Genomic DNA, 24,324 nt, shown 5'->3' on the forward strand with positions numbered 1-24,324 from the left:
TTCCAGCACCGCTCAATCACATCTCCCACCCATCTGACCCCCTCCCTGGAGTGGAAGAAATGACCGAAGGGAGAATGGAGGGCATCTCAGGTGAAGGCCTGGACCAGTGCTTTGAGACGATTTGCATCACAAAACTTCTTGCAAAATCAGGGTAGGGCTTCCTGCTAACCCAGGGAGGACCCCAGGGCCAGTCAAACTCTGATTCCCCTTCACACACACCCGGGGACCCCTCTGTGCGGTGCTGTATTTAATTTTGCTAGTTCTGTGGAAAGGAGAAGGCGTATTCTTAGACGGATCCCATTCCTTCCGTCACCTTGGGCCCGGGCGCCTGGGTGTCCGGGGCTTTCTGAAGCCGCTGCGTTTCCAGGGGAAGATGTGTGTTCTGGGTCAACGCAGGGGAAGATGTGTGTTCTGGGTCGAGCAGCTTCTTGCCGTCATGGGAGACGTGGAGGAGAACCGGCTGCTGCGTCTCACCTGGATGTTAGACTGTGTCACACCTGTTCTGATAATGTCCTTCTGATAATGCAGAAGAGGACAAGCTTTCTCTTCTTCCTGGTCATCTCCCTCACGTGCATCTTTTTCCTGCATCTTAGCCTTTGCCTCAGCCACCTCTACATCATCCTTTAACCAAACTTCTCTGCTTTTAAAGCCAAAGTAGAGTCCAGCTCCTCCAGGAAGCCTTCTGTGGCTGCCCAGGTGTGTGCGCCAGCAATGATCTAGTTTTAATCAGTTTTGTAACTTGTCCTTTCCTCGGAAAAGCCTCTCCAAGTCAGACTCCCTTTTTCCTCTATTATAGCCTCTTCGTTCTATCCTTGTTGGTTTCTTTATTTCCTATCACACTCCGCAAGTATTTAATTTGGTCATTCACTTATTTATTGTTTGTCTCCCCCACAAGGGCAAGGACCTTGACTCTCAACTTTGCAGTTATACCCCCAGTGCCTTGCAGAGTGTCTGGTGCTTACTTGGTGACAAATAGTTGAATGAATGAATGATCAAATGAGTGAGTGGTCCCCAGTTCCATGCGGAGGCAGAAAAGTACCAACTTCCATTCTTCGTAGCACTTCTCAGGCCGACACTATCCGTTTTTTTTGTTGTTTTTTGTTGTTTTTTTACAGCGGGGGGCCAGGTCTTGTGAGACCTGGCAAGCCATGGTGGCGATGTCACCATTTGAGTCCTGTTCTCTCTCTTTTCTTAAAAAAAAATTTATTATTTATTTATTTAATTTATTTTTGGCTGCGTCGGGTCTTAGTTGCGGCGCGCAGGCTTCTCTCTAGTTGTGGCGTGCGGGTTTTCTCTTCTCTAGTTGTGGCGCACAGGCTCCAGGGCACGTGGGCTCTGTAGTTTGCGTCATGCGGGCTCTCTAGTTGAGGTGCACGGGCTCAGTAGTTGGGGTGAGCTGTCTTAGCTGCCCCGCGGCCTGTGGGATCTTAGTTCCCTGACCAGGGATTGAACCTGCGTCCCCTGCGTTGGAAGGTGGATTCTTTACCACTGGACCACCAGGGAAGTCCCGACGCTATCCTTTTTATATGTGGTAGCACCACCCACCTTAACCCCTCATGATGCCGTAAACCGTCAAAAATACTGACCGGCAGAACGGTGTTGGTGTGCACGCACAGCCAATTCATCCCACCAGCTTGGGCAGCTTTTGCTGTCAGATCGCGTGCTGGGTGGAGCTTTGTGGCTGAGATTCTGGGGGTTGACTCAGTACAATGTGGAGATTGAATACGTTTGTCCACTTGCCAGGACACCCTTTACCTGCCTTTCCCTTGTTACCGAGGTAAGACTGTCAGCCAAATGTGGACGTAGGCCCTATTGAGGGTATTTTAAAAATATCATATGCTTCTTGACCCTAAGACAATACAATGTGTTGGAGGAGCCAATAACGCAAATAATCAGTGATGAAAAAGAGCACATTGTCGATATTAAATGAATGGCATGGGTAACGGTATAAAGCAAGTTCTGAGAAGAGAGCCATCCCTGGAGTGGGGCGGTAGGGAAGGCCAGCCCAGAGGAGCCTTGAAGGGCACGCCTGGCACAGGGCATGGCACAGGGATGCCACTCAGTAAGGACAAGCCTGGCAAAGGCGGAGGAACATTCCAGGCAGGAAGAATGGGGTAAGTAATAGGTGGGAGGTTATGAGGACCTAAGCTAGGGTAGGAATAATGGTGGAAATCAGACACGTCCAAGCATGGAGGGCTCGGCTAAGGGACGGAGCCAAAGAATCAAAACGGATCCAAAGATTTCAACCCTGGTGTCTGGGAGACTTAGACAATCATAGGCGCGAATAAAGAATCTAGAAAAGAAAACCAGTTTGTGGGCGGCGTCTTTGGATTCTTCTCAAAGCAGATGTGTACTTGGATGTAAGTCATCGATTTGGGAGTTGATCTTTGGAAGCACCTTGAAGGATGGGGGTGCGGAGAGTGAATCAGGAGAGGGGAAGTCAGTTAATGGTGGGTTAATGAGAGGTTATGCCTTGGGCATTCAGGGCTGAATCTTACTGGGAACCCTTTGAGCAACTGGGTAGAGTAAAATTCAAAATGGCCAAATCTAAGGAGGGAAAGGATGGGCTATTTATCCAACAGCTCCCTTCCCTCGTGGCTTGAGGGTTTTCCTTGGAGGCGTTAAGCCCCTGGCACTTCTGAGCTGCTCCTGCAAGGAGCTGAACAAGCCTCAGGAGCATACGGAGGAGCTAGTATTTACTGAGCCCTTGCTCTGTGCCACGCACCGTCCCAAATGTTTTCCAGCTCTTAACTCATTTGTGCCTTGAAACAGCCCTATGAATTATCCCCATTCTACAGATGATGACACTGAGGACAGATCCCTCAGTACCCTGTTACTAGAAAGTACCCGAGCTGGGCTTTGAGCCTAGGATTTAGTCTGGCTCAGATCACCCGCTGAACCTGACGCTTTCTTGCCTCAAAGTGTACCTACTCTTAGGTAGATTTCCCCTTTCTGATGAGCAAAACAATGGAAACTTAGAGACTTTCCCAAAGTCATGACGCGCAGACCTGTGCCCTCATACCATGTGTTATGTGTGTTGATTGATGAAGACAAGGTGTCCGGCTTTGAGCACTCATGTCCCAAGCCAGTGCTTTATTCCCACCATCACACTGACCGCTCTCTCCTGCACTGTGGTCCGTTTAGATCCATCACTTTGTCACCATTGCAGGTCACACTGACCGCTCTCTCCTGCACTGTGGTCCGTTTAGATCCATCACTTTGTCACCATTGCAGGACTGTTGGAGGCATCTCCTTTCGATAAGGGGGAGTAGAATGGGTGACGGAAGAGCATACGTGGGGCAGGGATGGGGCAGAAGGAAGGACCCGAGAGCAGGTGGAATCATGGGGTCACTAACATTTATTGGGCACCTGTCATAGGGAGGACACTGTGCTGGGTGCTTTCTACCTGTCCAGCCACGTTCTGACACCAGCTTGAGCAGGGCACCTACTCCTCCTGGAATAGACTCTGGTGCAGCAGGTACAGGTGTAAGAAGATTCAGCCCTTGCTTCCCGGAAATCTGCAGTCACACTATCTGGAAGCGTGGAGTAGGGGAGAGATGTTTCGATGCCTCTGGGTTGAGCCCTGACTCTGCTCTTTGTTTGCTCCACGACATTAAGCAACTCGCTTAACTGTTCCCAGCTTTGATTTTTCTTTTCCCTAAGATGAGATTAATAATAGCACCTACCGTTGGCGTATTGAGAGATTGTATGACGTGATGCATCATAAACGTTCAGGACAGTGCCTGGCACACGGCAAGCTCCCAGAGAATGGAGAACCTCAGCAACTATGACATTGGAATTGGCGCTACCGGTGAAAACAAGTGTACGCTGGTGCCAGGAACCCTACTGCAAGCACTACATCGAATTTCCAAATACCTCTGAAGCCCCTACTCTGTGCAACATTCTCAACGTTGGGGATAGGAGGATCGTGACAAAGAGGAGTGAATGCCTGACCTCAAGAAACTTAGCCTAGAAAAGACTCAACCAACTCAACTCGTTGGTTGAATGGAGTTCTCTCAGGTCATGGACATGTGGGAGGACTTCATGGAAGAGGTGACATGTGAGCTGGCCTTGGAAGGTAGGTAGGAGATATGTACAGAGCTCCATAAGCAGAAGCAATCTGGGGAGAGGAGGCACTTGGATCTCCAGTGAGGACTAGAGAAAGCTGAGGTCGGCTTGGAAACATCAAATATTCCAGTTAGCTTGGAGTACAGGGAGGGTTGTTGGATAAGGTCAGACATAAAAGGCTTTTGATGCCAAGCTGTCAAGTTTACATGTAATTTTGTGAGCAGTGAGGGGCTTCTGGAGGTATTCTTCCTCCACAATTTTCATTTATATGTACTTGAAATTTAACACACTTAATTCTGAATTTAATTTGGAAATGCAGAAGTGCAAGAATAGCCAAGCAACTCTTGAAGGAAATGTCCCACTGAATATTAAGATCTAAGAATTTTATAAGAATTAAAGCATGTGATGATGGCATGGAGTTAGAAAAAAATGGACCAATAACAGAACAGAGAACTATGAACCTGCTCCCAGAATGTGGAAACTTGATACATGAGAGAGTAGATACTGCAATTCTTTACCACCTGCATGTGGGTGGGTATTTATAAGGGTTGTGTGCGTGTATATATATATGATTTTAATCTATTTTAGAACAGATTTACAGAACAGTTGCAAAGATAGTACAGAGAGTTCCCATATACCTCACACCTAGGTCCTCCTGTTATTAGCATCTTTTATTAGCATCTTACTTGCAGCAGTGAATGAATCAATATTGATACGTTATTACTGGTTAGACTCTTGCTTTATTCAGACCCCCTTAGTTCTGATCTTACGTTCTTTTTCTGGTCCAGGGCCCCACTTTACATTTAGTCGCATATTTCCTTCGTCTCCTCCGGGCTGTGGACGTTTCTCACATAAGACTTTCCTTATCTTTGGTGACCTCGATAGCTTTGAGGGGGCACTGGCCAGGCATTTTGTAGAATGTCCCTGCACTGGAACTTTTCTCATGATTAGATGATAAGGGAGCACTCTGTGCCCTACCCACCCTCCACACTTTACTCTTGGAAGGAGAGCAGCCCTTCCTTAAGGAGCCAGAAGTTGTGCTCTAGTTCCTTCAAGGCAGAATAAGCTACATGAATTTTATGTTCCCTCATATATTTATTTATTCAGTGATCTACGTATATCCGTGTGGAATCATGAATATTTGTTTTATACTTTGGGTTATAATCCTACACCATTGTACTTACTTTGTTGCTCAGATCATTCCCCGACTTTGGCCGTTAGGAGCTCTTTGAATTGGCTTCTGTATCCTTTCGATGTACCCCATCCCTGTGTGGCGTGAGTGCATGTGCTTTCAGGCAGTCTTTCTGGGGCTGTGAGATGCTCCTGGCTCATCTTGTATATTTCCTGCCTCAGTCCTAGAATCAGCCATTTCTCCAAGGAGGCCTGGTTCGTTTTATTGGACAGTGGTATTAGAAACAAACCATGGCTCTAGTGCTTATTGCTACTGGGGTATCGTTGCTTCTAGGACCTCTCAGCAGAGAGAGCAGGGAGATACATGTGTGCGTACTAACCCATGTGTATGCACATATCAATAAACACCCTGCAGGACCGTGAGATGATACATTTCTGTAGTCTAAGCCACGTATTTGTACAGCAGCCCCGGGAAATTAACACAAGCCCCCCCCCCCCCAGCCTGTCCCCCTTCCTTCTTTTATACCCTCAGTGTTTCCTCATAGGCATGGCTCTCTTGCCCTCGTTTGTGGTTGCTTTGTGTTTGGCTACTTCCTAACCATTCCTTCCAGAATGAGGTCAGACACCCGCCTTCTGGACACCTTGGCTGTTGCCCCCAGGCAGGGTTAGGTGCCCGTGGTCCTTACAGCCTCTTTCACATCCACGCAGTTATCACGATGCCGTGTCCTCCTCAGGCTTGACTGAGCCCCTCTGGCTTGACTCCTGCTTTCCTGCGTCCAGTGTGTGCAGGTGGTGAATGAACGAGACGCGGCTTCAGAAATTGAAGCCTGACTGACCGGGCCGTGGAAGCTCCAGAATTTTAATCTGGAGGGTCTCAGGGTGGCAAGTGGTTTGCACAAGTGGAGCCTTGAAATCACGTTTGCTTAGCGCTTAGGGATGGGGAGATCAGGCTGCCCTGGAGGGTCACCTCCCTCTACCATCCAGTGGAAGCAGTCACTAATATCCCGTCTCTGTGTCAGATGAAGAATCGGAGGCATACATGGTAATTCCAGCGTGAAGGGCACACAGCTAGTTGTTGGCAGGCAGGGGTTGCAACTTAGTTGGGTTTGCCCGACTCCAGGGCTAGTAAGGTTGGTCGTCCTGGGCAGACTTTAGCTTGGTGTGACCCACCTTATGCACAGAGGGCAGCCTAGACCTAACGGAGCTGGCAGTGAGGCTAGAATCCCAGCCTTGTCTCCGGAGTTAGGGCGCCGGGGAGGACAGCTGTTGGCGGGCGGACCCCAACCATTCCTACGCTGCTCTGCGTTTGTTGTGGCTGGAAGACGGAACTACATCTCCCAGGAAACAGTTCGTCCCGCTCCCCGCCCTCCCCGCCCCTCCCCGCCCCTCCCCGCCCCTCCCCGCCCCGGGCCCGGCTGCTATTTAAAGGCAGAATGGTCCGGCGGCGAGCAGAGAGCGGAGGTGGCGCGGACGAGGCGGTGTGGGCGCGGGGCGTCACACCCCGTAACTGGCAGCCGCCGCTCGGTGCTTCTCTCCTGAGTCTCTCTTGCCCGGCGGGCTCCCAGCCCCCGCCGCCCGGGCCCCGCGGACCTGCAAACCCCAGGCCCGGCGGATTTGCCCTTGGCGCTTTCCCGGGCTCGGCAGAGGGGTTCCCGGCTGGGATCTCTGGGGTCGCGCTGGCGATGAGCAGCGAAGAAAGGCGAGGCGCTGCTCTCCGAGCGCGAGGAGGCGGGGTGCGCTCGCCGGGGTCGCCGGGGCGCCGCTGGGGAACCCGGGCCAGCGAACCCAAGCGCGGTTTCCGCGGGTCCCGGGCGCAGAGGCCGGGGCTGCCGGCGCTTTGGCCTTGGATGGAAAGTTGGGAATGGGGTAGGGGCCTCCGGACCCCCTAACGTGGATTACTTGGTGCGTCTCGGCCGGGCTCGGATGACCCACAGCCTCGTCTCCATCCGTGGATTGATGCACATTCTACCTAACAGTCGAGTCCCTTACCTGTAGGTAAGTTGCCCCGCGATTCGGGGGAAGAGGGGGGGATTTCACCCCCTGCGTCGCTTTATGAAGGTCATGGGGTTCTGGGTTGAAATTTTTGTTCTTGTAATTGACATCTTTCCAGAGATCATTTTAGACATCCCTCTGCCTCCAAGCGGAGTCGATTCTCCCGGTGGCGGTGGTCATCGCCCATCCTGGGCGCTCTCGGTCATCTCCCTTTCCAACGCCTCCTGGCCGCTGGCTGCCCCGGGGGACAGAGCCCCAAGTTGGGGAGAGGTCCGCGTGCTGGGCGTATCCGCCCGACCCCCCATCGCACTTACCTTCTCACCTTGTCGCCCTGCACGGCCCCTTACCTCGAGAGCTGAGCCGCCTCGGTGAGCTCCCGTCGTCTGCCCGCTGGCGACCCAGAACGCGATCGGGGCGCAGCGCTTGGAGCCCCTCTCGCCGGGGGGGGGGGTGAATGTCCCTGGTCCCCGGTCCTGGTTGCTGGTGAGCGGCTTGACTGCAAGGACTGCGCCACCCATCAGGCGTCTTTCTGAACGGGTGGGAGGTAGCAGGCATTCGGTCCGGGGCGTACCCCCGCCCCCCGCCGTCAGTGCACATTGTTAATGGAAGCGGTTTCCCGGCCAGCGCGGGGAGGGGGCGTAGTCTTGAGTCCTGACCTGGAAGCACGCTGCTTCTGAACCCACAGCACCCCCCATCCTCGTCCTTTTGTGTGGGCGCTGTTTGCAGCGGCGCCGTGCCTGTCACTGAGTAGGTGCAGAGTAGATGTCTGTTGAATGAATGAGCGAATCCGCCTTGATGTGCAGATAAACCAGGGGTCTCCTTTTCCTGCTCCCCCTTTGGCACTTGTCCTCAACTCTTTCCCCCGAAGATGGTTTCCTGGGGGTGCTTTCCCAGATACGGGGTTCCCTCCCCTCCCTCCAGCTCCGTTGGCAGTCTGTCTGTGATGATCCATTTCCTGCCCAGGGGTCCCTCCTGCATAGAACACTTCTGGAAGCTGTCACGGGTCTCCCTTGGACTGTGTGCAGGGTGCCAGTGCCTCCCGTGAGCACCTGCTTGGGAAGAGGGGGAGAGCCAGGCACCACAGGAAGAAAAAAGGTGATGTGTGTTGGTACCGCCCCTCCCCCAGGAGCCTGTGCCCTGGCCACACCCAGGTCCGTGGAACTGCCCACGTTGGTGCAGTATGTACCCTGTGGCCCTTCCTCACCTTCTCTGGGAGAGGAACTGTTGAAATTGTCCCACTGATGGCCGGAAGCCCCGCCTCTGCACCCCGTCTGATTTTAAAGGTAATCCGTGCCCTTTCTCTGTCTTTTATAGAAAACTACAAAAAAGAGCAAAAAACAGGAAAGGAAACACCCAGTTCCCACAGTAATGCAATTTGACGTATGTCCTCACTGCTGAAATCCTGCAAATATGTACAACTTTGTTTCCCGCTTTATTCCCCCTCACTTTGTTTTTTTTTTTTGAACATTTCCCCACATAATGACTGTATTCACTGCAGGCATTGAATCATAGTTTGCGTGACAATTCTCCCATTGTTGGACACCAAGGTATTTCCAAATTTTTACCCTTTGAATTCATGCATTGGTGAGTGTCTTTTGTACATAAGGATTTGCACATTCTGAATTATTTCCTTTGGAAAATTCCCAGAAGTCACTCTCTTTGCTCTAAGTCAGTCATGTCTAAAATCAGAGGAGTGGCCCTCTTGGTAGACATTTACGAGGTGGGCTTGGAGGAAGATTGCACCACTTAGCCAGCAGATAATCCCACAGCTGGGAGCCAGAATACAGTAGGAGCCCAGACAGTGCTTACTGAGTGAATGCGGTTTTTGTTTCGTTTTGTTTCTCCTGCAGCAAAGAGTTGATCAGCATATTGGTTATGAGAGTAACTTGAAATTTGCCTTCAGGACTAGGGTCGAAATTATATTAGCAATGCCAGAGACTGAGATTTACTAGGAAGCTGGATTTAAAATGCTCTCCTTTTAAAAATTATTATTAACTTTTGATTTTGATAGAAATCTAGATTTACAGGAAAGTTGCGCAAACAGTACACGGAGTTCCCTTATACCTGTCACCCAGCTACCCTATATGTTAACATCTTATAGATTCACAGTGAGATGATCAAAGTGGGGGATTAACATTGATAGAATAGTTTGAACTAATCTCCAGGCCTTATTCAAATTTTTCCAGTTGTCCCACTAATGTCCTTTTTCTGGTCCGGGATCCATTTCAGGATCCTGCATGGCAGAAAGTGCTGTCTTGTGAAAAAGTGAAAGTTGAGCGGGATTCAGCAGGCTGTCTTCTTTAAAGACCACTTAACTGAGGCATGATTGACATCCAGAAGGTTATACATGTTTCATGTCTGCAACTCGTGAGTTTGGTGATAAGTATACGCTGTGAATCTGATACCACAGTCACCACGGTCTTTGTCGTAAGCATACCCATCACCTCCAAAAGTTTCCTCCCGCCCTCTTATTTATTATTTTACTATTTTTTGGCGACAAGAACACTTAATGGACGCTCTCCCCTCTTAGCAAATGTTTACGTGTACAAGATAGGATCCTTAACGATAGGCGCTGTGCTACAGGAGGGCGCTAAAGCTTATTCATCTGGGCAGACGGTCTTTATTCTGGAGATGGTTCAGAACTGAGAAGTCCATCCCATCTCCTTTCCCAGGTTAACTCACCCCCTCCTCGCTGTTTATGGCCAGCAGCTGAGACCCTCCAGGGTGTAGAGGGGAGAGGACCCTTGACCATGAGTGGGAGAAGCATCTCCGTGTACCCTTCTCCTTCCTTCCATGGACCTCCCCTGGGAATGAGTCGTTTAGTAGAAATTGGGTTGTAGCCTAATCTGTCCCAGCGTGCCTTGGGGGTGTGTGTAGGTGGAGGATGACATCCGGGTGCGTGAGAGCCAGCTGTGAAGCCCCGAACCCGGCGGCGGCAAGTCCAGCGTGCGGCGAGTCCAGCGTGCCGCGCCTGTGATTCACGCCTCCTGACAGCAGGTGTGTCGGGCGCTAAGTGTGCAAACCCAGCAGAGGCAGCGTTTACTGGGAATCTGGGCAGATCTAAGGGAACGCGGGTTTCCGCTCATGCCTCAGTGTGGATTGAGGGTTTTGTCCAGCAATCTTGGGCTGGGGGTGGGGTCCCCCTCTTCTTCAGGGCTGAGGAGAGCCAGCCTGGAGGGGTATTTGGAAGCCACTCATGTGGATGGAGGCTGGCCCAGCGTCTCTGCATAAGAGAGCACTTGTGTGAAGTTGAGGAAACTCATGAAAGAGGCCCTTCTCCTGCCGCCTGCAACAGAGACCACAGTAGTCCAAACCTTCCACCGACAATACACACGCAACCTCGGGCTGTCTTCTCCAGCTGGGGGTGGCTGCCCGCAGTTAGAGTGTAGGTGATGTTTGTTTGGGATGAGGAAGTTCTGAGGTTACTTAAATCTCAACCAACCAGACTTCTGTTGTCCAGATAGAGTTTCTCATTACTATTAGGGTCTGGTCGCCTAGACTTGATTTTTCTTATACTCCCAGCCTTCCTGTTATAGCTTGTAAACTGAAAGATATTCATCCTCTCTCTCTCTCTGTCTCTGTCTCTCTCCCTCCTTCCCTCTCTCCCCTGCCCTTTGTGCACTGGCACAGACGTTTTCTGTCACCAGCCAGCTCCAGTTAGGATCATAACAGGAAGTGTCGGTGGGAGAGGGCTTGGGGGATGTTGTGACTAAACAGTCCTGGAACAGCCCTCTGTCTGCACCTGCCTTGTCCCTCTCCTCAGTGACTCCTCACGGGTCCTCCCTGCCCAGCTGTTCCCAGATCAGCGTGGGCCCGGTTCAGCCAGCGTACTTGGAGCTGCTCCCCCCAGCCCCCTGGCCTGCACCCTGTGGTTTGCATAAAAACGAAGTGCTTGGAGAATTTGGTAAAAATCTGAGTATTCTTAGCAGCCATCCCCACCCTCCCCCCACCTTTAGAGGTTCTGTTTTGGTACATGTTGGGGGTAGCACTCAGAAATGGGTATTTTTAACAAGCACGCCAGGCCATTTTAATACAGGTGGGCACTGTAAGAAACAGGGAGTTGATTGACTTCTTGGCCAGCTAAAGCCAGAAATGAGCCTTTTCCCACTCAAGCGTACCCAGCTGCAAAGCTTCTCTGTCCTCCACCTCCTCCAGGAAGTCTTCCCAGCTTGCCTCCACCTGGTCTGGCCCCCACATCTACTTACTTGTTTTGTTGGCACAGGTTGTGACATAGAAGTCTTGAAATCTGGTGCCCTTTGTACTCAGTGAAGTCAGAAGTGGCTGTATTTGGGTGAACGATAAAGAACTGCCGTTCTGGGCTTAGGTATAAGATCTGCAGCGTGTCCTCTGGGGTTTGTGAGTTCCCTGGGAGCCTGGGCAGCTGTAAGAGGCAGCTCCCTGGGACATTTGTGTGCCCAGGCAGACCCTGCTACTTCTCGTTCTGGCCAGCATCGTCCTAGGCAATGTCCACTGTCATCGTGGAACTGGTTGGGGTCCTCCACGTCTAGTGAGCACCCCCTTCATCACAGGATGGATGCGCTCAGTTCATTTCACAAGAGGACAAGAACGGTCCTGGATGGATTTCCTCTCTTTGAGCTATGCCATTGGCAAAAGACAGTCTGTTCGAAACCACTCCGGCTCCCTTGCTTTACGGACTAGGTTTGTTCTTGGAAGAATATCTATACAAAAACCAATCTCGGTTGATCACATGATATGTGAAAGGCCTGGAGGAAATTTGTAAGCTACAGGAATGCTGAAGTGGCAAGTTTCTGTCAAAGAATTCTTTTGGTGATGTGAATCATCACCTCCTCCCGTATTTGGTGTGTTGGTACAGGTTTCTACACGGAAGTCTTGAAACCAGTTGCCTTCTGGGGGTGGTGAAAACAGAAGCAGCCGCATTCGGGCAGATGACAGAGGGACTGTGGTTCTGGGTCTCTGGAAATAAATCAGTCCCTCCCCTCGGGTCCGTGAGGCTCCCAGGTGTTTGGAAAATGCCTCTTATAGGGTCAGATTTTAATGGTTTTCAGACCCGCCGCCTTTGCCTAAAACGTGGGCCCTTGACCTCATTTCTCTCTAGCCGTTTCCTCCCCTTTCCTTTCACTGGTCTGAGAGCCCCGGCAGGACAGGGCGGGAGAGACCATCTCTGCCTGCCCAGCAGTTCCATCAGATAATCCGTTGGGGATTTCGGCCGTGCTTTCTGAGCCACCAATGGAGTATATTCCCTCTCCCTAATCATAGACGCATTTCCAATCCGTTGCTTCAGATTCTCTCGCTCGTTAATTCTGCAAATATTGGTGCCTGCTGGATCATTCTTTCTTTTCTCTTTTAAGATTTTTTTTGGGCGCAGACCATGTTCAAAGTCTCTATTGAATTTGTTAACAATACTGCTTTTGTTTTCTGTTTTGGTCTTTTGGCCACGAGGCATGTGGGACCTTAGCTCCCTGATCAGGGATCGAACCCGCACTCCTGGCACTGGAAGGGGAAGTCCTAACCACTGGACCGCCAGGGAAGTCCTTGGCTGGTTCTTTAGACACTGGTGCAATTGCTTCGGGTCAGCACCTGGGCGGTAGCGCTCTTTGGGCCGCTGGTGTGCCTCAGGCGTGGAAAAGAAGGTGTCTGAGATGCTGACCTTTGGGGACAAATTCTTCAGTATGTGAGTGAAATCCTCAGGAGCTCTAAGTGACAGTGATCGTTTCTGCCCTCGTACCTTCTTCACTTAACTAACTTTGGAAACATTTTTAACCATTCTTAATTATGGTAAGATGGACATAACACCAGTTTACCACCTTAACCATTTGTCCGTGTGTCAGTGGCCTTATGTACACTCACACTGTTGTACCACCATCACCACCGTCCATCTCCAAAACGTCTTCATCACCCCAAACTGAGACTCTGGGGCCGTGAAGCACTGACTCCCGCAGCCCCCAGCCCCTGGTAGCTGCCATTCTATTTTCTGTGTCCATCATTTTGACAACTGTAGGTATGTCCTGTAAGTGGAATCATACAATATGTGTCCTTCTGTGTCTGCTTTATTTCACATCATGTCCTCAGGCTTCACCCATGTTGTAGTGTGTGTCAGAATTCCTTCCATTTTAAGGCTGAATAGTTTTCCGTTTAATGTATACGTCACATTTTGTGTATCCATTAATCTGTTGATGGACACTTGGGTGGCCTCTACTTCTTGGCCATGAATAATGCTGCTCTGAACGTAGGGGTACAAATATCTTTTTGGGTCCCTGCTTTCAGTTCTTTTGTGTATATACCCAGAGGTAGAATTGCTGGGTCATATGGTCATTTTACATTTAACTTTTTGAGGAACTGCCGTACTGTTTTCCAACAGCAGCTGCAGCATTTTACATTCCCGCCAGCGAGGCACAAGGGTTGCAGTTTCTCCGCATCCTTGACAGCCCTTTCCTTCCTCCCTCCCTCCCTTCCTTCCTTCCTTCCTTCCTCCTTCCTTCCTTCCTCCTTCCTTCCTTCCTTCCTTCCTTCCTCCTTCCTTCCTTCCTTCCTCCTTCCTTCCTTCCTCCTTCCTTCCTTCCTTCCTCCTTCCTTCCTTCCTCCTTCCTTCCTTCCTTCCTCCTTCCTTCCTTCCTTCCTTCCTCCTTCCTTCCTTCCTTCCTCCTTCCTTCCTTCCTCCTTCCTTCCTTCCTTCCTTCCTTCCTTTTTTCTCCTTCCTTCCTTCCTTTCTTCCTTCCTTCCTCCTTCCTTCCCTCCTTCCTTCCTTCCTTCCTCCTTTCTTCCTTCCTTTCTTCCTCCTTCCTTTCTTCCTTCCTTCCTCCTTCCTTCCTCCTTCCTTCCTTCCTTCCTCTTTCCTTCCTTCCTCCTTCCTTCCTTCCTTCCTTCTTCCTTCCTTCCTTCCTCCTTCCTTCCTTCCTCCCTCCTTCCTTCCTTCCTTCCCTCCTTCTTTCCTCCCTCCCCCCTTTCCTTCCTTCCTTCCTTCCTTCCTTTTCTAGTCATAGTCACCATCCCAGTTGATGTGAATTGGCACTTAACTAATTTTAAATGCAAACTGACTAGGACGGTTAGATCTTTTCCCCCCAGTGTATACTCAGGGAGCCATTGGGATCTCCTTCTCACGTTGAGGAAGAATCTTCACGAAGATCTAAGAGCCCAGGGAAGTAAGGAGCAGAGAGTTTACGTGGGGGGCCCTCAGCTTCGAGTCTGCTGCATCCATTCTTTCTAAATGAAAACGTTTGGTGATCTAGTGGGTTCCTTACGCCCCCACTATTTGCACTGGAGTTTTTCAAGTGCTCTTCTTTCCCTACCCCATCTGGTGCCTCTCTCAACCTGTTGAAATAAGTGTCATCCACATTTTCCAGAAGAGGCTGTTAAGGCACAGGTGAGTGAAATGACACAGCTAGATAACCACCCAGGACAGTGAGCCCCTAGCCCCTCGCCTCCCACACCTGTGAAAAGTGACAATTTTTTTAGTGTTGGTGGGGGAGGGAGGGGGTGGGGCGGGCTGGGAAGACAGAGATGGGATTCATGATTTGAGAGAACTTCAGGGAGAATCCTCTCTCGTGTCCTGCGTGGTCAAATTGCATATATGAAGTTTGCTGAGTGTGGGTTTTTTTTGAAAAATAAATTGCTTTTCCATAGAACCCTTTGCTGTGTAGTCGGGTGTCCTAAGACACGCCCTTTTGAGCCTGGGGGTGAGATGTCAGATTTCTACGGAGCCCTGGGTCGGCGCCTGGGTTACGATGAGCACCTCTGGTCTCGGGTTTTCTTCCCGAAGCCGTGAGTGAGCCCTGAAAGCTCTGTCTGACCCCATTTGTCATCCGACGTCCCAAGCACGTGTGTCCGGCCTCAGATTGGGCGAGGGAAGGCACTGGCAGTGAGTGGTTTTATTGACCCCGGCGGCCGGGTGGTCTGCTCCCAGCCGCAGGGCGGCTCTGCCTCTCTGGGCCTCTGCACCGTCCCCTACGCGGTGGGCGGAAGGTGACCTTGTGTCTCTGGAGCCACCATGAATGTGGTTCTTTTTCATATTTATTTTTTTATCATGTATTTTTTTTTTTAATTTTTAAAATGAAGCAACGAGAAACAGAACTGCTATTCCTGTGGCTGGGGTGACAGAACAGGATCGTCCCAAGCCAGGAGGCTTTCTTCTCTATAGGGGAGTTGCCACCCCGTGACCCCTGCCCGCGACCTTCCTCCTCTGGCTTCACACCGGGCGTGTGTCGTGACCCCAGGGTCACGCAGGGGGAGTTTCTCTGAATCGAAGGGAATCCGTGGCCACTGGCCAACCGGTTGGGAAATATAGATGTTTGGGTTTTTAATTAAATTTCCGAAATGGGAACCAGGAATGTGGTTAACCAGGGAGCTGAGATGGCCCTGGCTTCTCATTCCACCCCGGCCACTGGGCTTTTCCACCTTTCCTGGAATTGCTTTCCTCTTTCACCCTGGCCCCCGTTTCCCCCCCTTGCCCAGCTCCTTTCCTCTTTTCCAAACGTTTGTCTCTGCCCTTGTCACCCTGGGCAGCTGTCTGTAAGACACTGAGGTGGGGGAGATGCTTGTATGGCCGCATTCACTGGTCAGATTGGCCGTTGGATGTCGCCTGTCCCCTATACTAGGAAGCAGCGCTGTTCCTTCCACATCTCCACGTAAGGGATCCACCAGCCAGCGCCGGCAACTGGGAGCGCTGTTATGCTGGGAAGAGAGAGAAGCCAGCCTCGGGCAGATCAGAACGGGAGGTCCAGAGCCCGTTTTCCTTGGTCCCCACCGCCCTGGGTGTGGACACTCTCACCTCTGACATCTGGGGCGTAGAGAATTTAAGGAACATCCTTAAGACCCCAAAGCTTTGAAGGATGGAGTCACGGTTCCAACCCAGGTCGTGGTGCATATGCCCAGCACTGGGGCCCCGTCCCGCCCCAGTCACCAGCGCACGTGTGACCTTGTACAAGCCACTGAGCCTCTCTGCGTTCAATTCCTCATCCATAAAAGAAGGGTATTTCTAGGTGGGTCACTGTTGGCTGCAAGTTTCAGAGAAAGCACCTCTAACTGGCTTTAAGCAGTGAGTTTGGGGGTGTCCACCTAGCCGTGAAGTCTACAGCGAGTCTGGGGGTGTCCACCTAGCCGTGAAGTCTACAGCGAGTCTGGGGGTGTCCACCTAGCCGTGAAGTCTACAGCGAGTCTGGGGGTGTCCACCTAGCCGTGAAGTCTACAGCGAGTCTGGGGGTGTCCACCTAGCCGTGAAGTCTACAGCGAGTCTGGGGGTGTCCACCGAGCCGTGAAGTCTGGGTGTTGTGCTTTTGGGCGATTTTGCTGGCACTTCGTTTGTCTCCACTTCTTTTCCTTCTTGGCTTTGCTTCCCTAGTGGAAGCAGAAAGAGCAGAAGCATCGGCAGGCCCCCTGCCTCTGCAGACCCAGCAGATGCAAGAGGATGCCTGTGGCTCAGCACCCCCGAGGGACGACCCTGGAAGCGCGCTCACCCTTGGACCCATCCCTGGGGCCAGGAGGTGCAATGCCCCGATCGTGTCCTGTGCTCACGTGCCTCACACCTGGGTCTGTGGGTGGGGGCAGCCTCCCTCCCCAGGGCCACGGGGATTCTGCAAACTGGGGTGGGAAAGATGCAGAGAGACAACACCAGATGTTTGCCGTGGGCGAGTTGGGCTACTGGATAACACAGCAGAGCGTCTTACGGTAGGGGCAGGTATTGATTCTGTTTACCTTTGCATGCGTGGGGCCTGGGAGAGCGCAGGGCAGGTGGATGCTCAGTGAAAGTTGATACATGAATGAACCTCAGCAGTTCTTTCCTCTGAATTTCTGAACACGAGGGTCCATTTTTTCTTTTTCCTCTTTTTTTGGCCACACTGCGTGGCACGTGGGAATCTTAGTTCCCCGACCAGGGGGCGAACCTGCGCCCCCTGCACTGGAAGCACGGAGTCTTAACCACTGGACCCCCAGGGAAGTTCCGAGAGTCTGTTTTTTCAAGGGACTTAGTGTCGCTCCATCGGGGAGCTGGGAAGTCCAGCCTCCCGGTGCATCGCCCACAGCTGGGTTCTCATTTCCCTGCACAAAAGGGTTGTTCCCGGGAATAGCAGCCGCTGCTTAGAGTGGCACCTCTCACTGAGCTTTCTTCAAAGCGAAGAAAAACACCTTCCCTGATTCTGAGCATCTCTTGACTAGGGGCGTTGCTCCCAGTCTACCTTGCAGGGGCACGTGTGTCCCGTACTGGGTAGGAGAAGCCCCATGACGGGAGCTGGGGCCAGTGGATTTGTGCCGACTTCTCGCCGGGCTCCTGTGTTTGGCAACCCAGGGAGGAGGCGGGCTACCCCGTTGGGTCAGATGGAGGGCTCGCTCTGGAGTGGGCTCCCAAGTGGATCGACGTAGATGGCCCCATTGTGTTTGCACATCCCTGGACCAGCTTGTGCCCCAACTTTTGGGGCCTCCATGTTAGAGACACAGCCTTGCTCTCCAGGCTGTTGAGCTCAAGGCGGGGGACCCTATTTTCCTTGCTTTGTCCGCACGGTACACAGGTAGCCTTTGTTTGAGGAGCTGTGACTCATGCTCGTGGGTTGTACGAGCTCTTAAAGGAAACCTTGTTGCCCTGGCAGGTGCTTCCAGCCATCCTCATCTGCCATCGTGCGGAGAAAAGCTCACTGTCATGGTGATAGGTTATTTCCACTCTGTGGCTGGAGTATCAACAGCCTTTTTAGGGAGGGTGGTGGAGTGAGAGGAAAGGGTGTGTGCGAGGCGATGATGTCCCAGGACGCTGCTGGCCACTGTATTTAGCGTTGCCCCATTTAATAGATGAGGAAGCTGAGGCTTCCAGGGCTTAAGCTGCTTGTCCAAAGTCGCCTTGCTGGTCAGCGGCAGAGCCAGAACTTGATCTGCTTCCAGGTTGGCACGTGACTCCTCATCCAGCTGCAAGCTTGGCTCCCTGCTTTTTCTGAAAAGTGCTAGAAGTCACAAATCCCGTGGATTTGATGGCGGCTCTAGAGCTCTCACCCATCCTTCACTTCTTCCTCCCCAGTAACCCACCGATAAGTCTAAAGCAGTGTTTCTTCCTCCTCCTCCTGGTGGAGGCGAGGCCCTGCGTCTTTCTGGGAGTGGAGCTGGGAGTAGACTTCACTCTTCTCTGCAGATGGGACAGCGAATTCAATGTGAAGACCGTTAACACCAAAATTAACTGAAAGATGCATCTGCTAGAGTTTTCCCTGATGAGGAATTCTCCGGAGCTGCTCTGCAAGTTCTGGCCTTGCCCCCAGGCCTCACTCTTCTGCTTTGTCATCCTCACGTTCCTCTCTACAGATGTAAAGTCTGCTTTGGAGAGCTGTAAGTCACTGCACACCCCAACTGGCAAGCGCGGAGTCAGGATCCAGATGCAGGTCTGTTTGCTTTTCAAACCAGCAGATTTCCCCATAGTATGGTCCTGACTCCATTCACTTAGGAGATGCACAAGTTCAAACCATGCATCAGCGTCCTGTCCCTTGTTATTGAAATCCCGCGGAGGATGCTGAGGCCAGGGCATACCGAGTGGGGTTCCTGTCGTGTTTTCCAGCTCCCGCAATCGTGGGCAGATAGCGGATGACTCTTGTGATAAAGAGGGCTTGGAAGGGTGGGTGCATGTATTTGAGTGGGACAGGAAAGCAGACTGGCCCATTGTCCAGGCATTCGGTGGAAGTGTTGTGTTGAGGTTCTAATTTTCACTCACTGGAACAGCAGTGTGTACACTTCACTGCATGAGCTCAAAGCTCAGCTGCGCTTTCAGAGCAGACCCGTGGCTGGCCTTGCCCTTCTGATGTTATACTTGGCAATTGGAGAGAGCTGCCCATGCTGTACCATCGTCACCTCCAAATGGGATAAGGCTCAGGTGAGAAATTGTTGCCCCATCTAAGCTGCACTCCCATCAGCAGCCGTGTACTCTGTCCTTCGCACAGTTAAGAGACCCTTTTAATGGACGTGGTTGGGTGGGGTGGGGGATGGGGGCTGTGTGTCCTTGAGGTTGGAGGATGCAGATGGGAGTCGGAGCATGTCCCATTTATTGGACCAGGTGGACTGAATCTTGGATTTCTCCTCCCACTTATTCTCTCCCCGCTTCTTGGCTTAAACCCTGTGTCGATTTTAAAGAAATGGACCAACTCCATGGCTCTGTCTGCTTGGCCTGCAGTTACAGCTTTGCTCAGATGTTGCTGGGTTTAATTGGGGAGGAAAATTCCCATTTTCTACCCAAGAGGTCCAATTCACTTTTGGCTTTCTTCTTGGAAGTGCAGAATTTGGGTTGCAGCCTCCATTGGCTTACGTGCGATGACTTATGTAAAGAATGTCCCCTCGGATGTGCAAGGCAAATGTGGCACATGACCAGCCCCAGGAACCTCTGTTGGCTTGAATGGGGCGGGGCCTGGGGAGAGGAGGCGCTGCAGTTAGCTTTTCCTTCCTGGGGTCTGCAGTGAGCTTATCTCAACCAGTTCTTCCCCGTGACCCGTTCGCTGCTCCTTTCCTCATGGGCTGTGTCCTTCTGTTCTCCTTCCCTGGACTCTCTCAGTGCAAGGGCAGTGACATTCACCAGTGCAGGGGCCACAGAATCCCATATTCTTGTCCAGTGATTGCCCGGATTAGACTTGAGTAAACGCACCAACCGGGCACTTACTCTCTACTTTTGCAGTGTTTTCTTTTTCATCCAATCTCTCCCTTTCCTGAACTTCTACAGCGCTGATAACCTATAACATTATATACTGCCTGCCTAATACTATATATTGTTTCACATGCATGGATCTTTTTTCTCCAATGAAATCAGAGGTGTGCATTCTCCGATTTCACAGCAACCGGCCTGATGCCGACTCCAGTAAAGACGATATACACTCGGTGACCTGACAGGTCCAAGGCCCACACTGTTCCGCCATTTTGCTGCTGTGTGTCTGTGGATGTTGGCTCCATGGCCTCTGGCTAGATTATCCCAACACATGCCAGTGGGAAAACAGCTACGTGTCTTGCTTTCAGAAATGGCTACTGGTCTTTGCTTGGTGTGGTCCTGAGCACGTTTCTCTCCCTTGTGCCGTAAGATGGTTGCTCAGCCAGGAGACCTGGTGTCTGCCCATTCCAGTCTCCTAATTTGCCTTGTGGTTTGGGGTAAGCTGTGTCACGTCGTGGGGCCTTGGTTTCCTCCCTGCGTGCTTTAGAAGTGGACTAGGTGACTCCTTGATTAATTTCAGCATGGAGGATGAACAAGGATGTCTCCTTGCTTCCCTCGCTGTCTTGGGCAGGTGGGACCACAGCAAGGTAGCGAAGAAGAAATGCCTTATCCTTCCCAGTGGTCCCACCACCCCCAGCTCTTTGTGGAGCACAGCTTGACTTCTTGGAGAAACGCTCAATTCAACTTGAACGAAATCAAAACATACAACAGGCTCGCGGGGCAGTCTTTATAAAACGTCATTTGTGATAGTTTGGGATGTCTTCAAAAATCTGTTAGGGTGACCTTGTACCAAAATCAAGAACTGGAAGAATAAATGACCCTCCTCTCCCTGTGGATGGAGAGAATTTTATTTATTTAAGGGCCTTCGGGGGCTCTGCTTCCCCCTTTCCCAGAGTGAACGTTTGGACTCAGACGGCCTTCCAAGGATTGATAATGGAATAGAGGCCCTTCACGTAGGAAAAAATGTGCTTCTTCCCTGCTGGCTGGGGGGTTCACATCCTGGATTTGGGAAGCAGACCGGGAACCCGTAGAGCAAACAGATTCGAGTAGAATTCTTTTTTTTTGTATCAAATCTTCATCTTTTATTCTGAGCAAAAGCAGATGTTTACAAGAGTGAAGTTTGAACAAGATTGACATACTTAAATCATGGGATAACATGGCCATACCCTTGGCCGCATACATCAGATGAAGTGGGGTTTTTTTTAACTTCTTTTTTCTTTCTGTTTTTTTTTGTTTGTTTGTTTGTTTTAATTCTCCTCCGTGGGGCCTCTGATCTGCTCGCCTATCTGTTGCTCTCAGGCTGAGATGCCTTGTTATAACCTGAATTGTTCTGGGGAGTGAGAAGGCCTCATCACACCCCCTCTCCTTCCCGCCCTGACCACCCTCCCTTCCTCTTAGGGGGAAAAAAAAAAAATTCCTTCCCCCTTTCAGCATCTGTGCCTTTAAGAATTCCCTCCATTGTAGCCCCGGGACAGAGACCCTTCTGTGAGAGTCTGTTGGAGGCCTGTCCTCGGTGACACCCCGCCCCCCATATTAAAAGACCATCCGAACAAGCTCCCCATTCTCCTCTGGAGAGGGTCCCTCTGTCCCAGGCCAAGCGACTCTTAAGGGAGCGTTTATCCTGGGACACTCAGTTTACAAAGCCTGCTGGAGTGTCAGATAAACTCACTCAGACCCGCCGAGGAGGGGAGAAGGACAAAACTCCCTTTATTTTCACCCCTGCATGGAGACCAGCAGACTTCGTGCTGGAGATGGGGTGGGAGGTGGGGTCTGAGGAACCTCGGAGGGGGCTGTGGGAGAGTTAGGGATTTTTCCCTTATCATTTTATTTTGGGGGGAAATCTCAGCGTGGGGCAGTGCTGTAACTCTGCTGGAATTACCTTCCCCCTCCTCTCTAAATCGCTGGGATGCTCTTTGGCAAGTTTGTCTTGGTTTGCCAGGGAGAAATTCCTAGTTTCAGTTATCTATTTGGATTAAAAAAAAAACAAAACCCAGAAACACCTCACCCACTCGGTGGGCCAGGCCGCAGCTGTGTGTGTGTGTGTTTAGAAGATGTTCGATCTGAGGGACTTTGCGTAGCAAACATCATGGGTAAATTTGGCCACCTGGGTGCACGTGCGCCCGTGCGCTCTGTCGGTGTGCATCCCATCTAGGGGCGTGTGGGTGTGTGGGCACCCCTTGCTTCCCCAGGTGGCCGTACCTGTCACTGTGTGGTGTAGCCCTTTTTAACTACATGGTTCAGAGCTTTTCACCCAGCCGTGTAAACGAGAGGTTTCCGTGATCAGCTATTCACGTTGGGCTGTCATTTGTGGAACATGCTAAATGCCCTGCACGTGGATCGATGTCTCAGTCCTTACAGCATCTTCCAGACCTGGAATGCTAGGCTCAGAGAAGGAAAGCATCTCCCCTAATGTCGCCCAGCAGTGGAACACTTCAGCTTCCAGCCCTGCTGTGTCTGATTCTAAAGCCTCTGCCTGCCCTCGCCTTGCTGGGTGTCATCGTCTGCCCTGCGTCCCTGGTACCACGTGCCCTTGGAGGGCTCAGCACCCCGGGCACCTGCTCCTCCACCGGGCAAGCAGCAGAGAGGCTGGAGCCCGTGGGCTCCGTTGGGGCCGGGAAGGAGGCGCCCGGCTGCTTTGGCCCACAAGAGGATTGGGGAACCTTGCTGGAGTGTGGCCGAGAGAAAGCCTTCCCCACTCACGTTTAGAGAGGGGAGCCCTGACCCAGCTCCCGGCCCCGAATCTGTGCCCCCCTCCTCTCATCTTCTTGGCTTGGGGCGGGGCGGTGGGCCCTGGGGATCGACCTGGTGTGTGTGAGTCGGGGGCCGGAGGGCTGGCTCCTGAAATTCCCAGGTTGCCTGTGTTCTACCTTGCAGCGCACGCTTCCTCCTTCATCCGGGGGTGGGCGGCCTGGAGGAGCCGGGCGGGGGTCTGGCGGTGGCGAGAAGGGCCTTCCCGGCCGGGCTTGAGTCCGTCAAGCCCGGTCAGGTGCCTAGCGGCAGGAGGCTCCCGGGCCTTCCTCTGGTTCAGCTGAGCCTGCCTTATCCTCTTGGGCCTGCGCAGAGTGTGAACTGGGAGAGCCACCTCCGAAATGCTGGGCAATGGTGGAGGAGAGACCTTGGTGAGACCCTGACCTCCCTGGGCTCTGCAGATGGACATCCTGCCCAGGGAGGGCCGGGTCTCAGAGCAGGTTCCAGGCAGCGACGTGGGGGAGAGGCTGGGGGAGAGGCTGGGGAGGGTGGATGGGCAATTCAGGGGGGAGCCAAAGGGGGCCCCTGTGAGGCGCAAGCTGTGCTCCGTTCCACGGTTCTCTGGACCTCGGGCACAGTGACTGCACACAGGACAGTTAGCTGGGTGGAAGGACGGAGCAGAGGGGGGGCAGAGTTCTTGTCCTGGGTGGGGGGCGGGGAGTGGGAGACGGTGGGCACGAGGATGGCGGCTGGAGGGTAGGCTCGCTGGAGAAGCAGCGGCAGCCTCGCCTTGGGCCACTGGAGGGTGGGTCTCTGCATGTTTGGTGTGTTCCTGGACCAGTCTTCCAGAACCAGACCCAGAAAATGCGAATTACTGGCCTGAAGCCCCTGCCCATCCCGGGGACACTTACCCCGCAATGGCACCGTCCACCAGATGGGGCCAGGTGGCAGGTGGGTGTGTGTTGGGTTCCCACTCCATCCCCCTGTCCCTCTTGGCAGGGTGGCTGCCTTGACAGGTGTGCCCCGGTCCTTTCTTTCCCGTCACCAGGCTGTGAACCCTCATTTCATCCAGGTGGGCGGATTGGACCCACTCCTCGCATGAGCTTTGCGTTTCACTGATCTGCAGAGGGGTGACACGGAGGAGAGGGCGGGAGTCACATTGGACCCTGGTTCGAGGCTCTAGGTCCCAGTCTCAGCTCGTTCCTTCCTGGATGGGCGATCTCGGTCAGGGTCCTCTACCACTCTGTGCTTGCATCTGTAGGCAGAACAGCGGGGGCGAGCTCTCCAGTTCCGTCCAGCCCTACACGTGAAACAATCGCGTTTTAGGATGTGCCTGCTCATGGCCTCCTGAGTGTGTCTGGGTGTGTCCGTGGGCTCGTCTGTCTCCCGACTCTTTACTGGCATCTCCCCCTGGCTCAGTCGCTCCTGCCCTGGGTAGTATGTCACCCCTCCCTGCACCCTGCCCAGAGGAGGGCTCTTGCAGTGGCAGCAGCGAGGACGCAGAGCCCACTGGCCCGTGCGGCCTTGCCGAGGGCCGTCAGGGCAGGCAGAGCCGGGTCGGGGTGAGAAGTCAAGGTGCCCATCTCCTGGGTGGTTGATCTCTCCTGACTGGTGGCTGGTGAACGGGCTTTTGCTGGGCGTGAGGTCGGGGCCCGGAGCAGTTGGCTGCAGAGGTTAGGCTGCTGCTGTCTCCTTCTGGTTTCTTTTTCCCTCAACGAAAGCTGGAGGCTCAGGGAACTGTTTACAGACTCCAGAACAATCCGTGCGCGAATCTGTGTTTGGGTGGCGTGACACGTGGCTCGTGTTTTGGC

At 52.4% G+C, this 24,324-nt stretch overlaps 1 long non-coding RNA gene across 2 annotated transcripts in view; it reads left to right on the top strand.

Annotated features, from left to right (window-relative positions):
• Positions 1–6,647: 6,647 nt before the first annotated feature.
• The window catches only part of LOC137212422 (uncharacterized), a 172,172-nt gene continuing 154,495 nt past the window's right edge, over positions 6,648–24,324 (top strand). For both annotated transcript variants that reach the window (XR_010937507.1, XR_010937506.1), the window contains exon 1: positions 6,648–7,194. This is a non-coding gene — a long non-coding RNA (uncharacterized lncRNA). The remainder of the gene's footprint in view (positions 7,195–24,324) is intronic.

Source organism: Pseudorca crassidens, chromosome 19, assembly GCF_039906515.1.
Source record: "Pseudorca crassidens isolate mPseCra1 chromosome 19, mPseCra1.hap1, whole genome shotgun sequence".
NCBI classification, from domain to species: Eukaryota; Metazoa; Chordata; class Mammalia; order Artiodactyla; family Delphinidae; genus Pseudorca; species Pseudorca crassidens.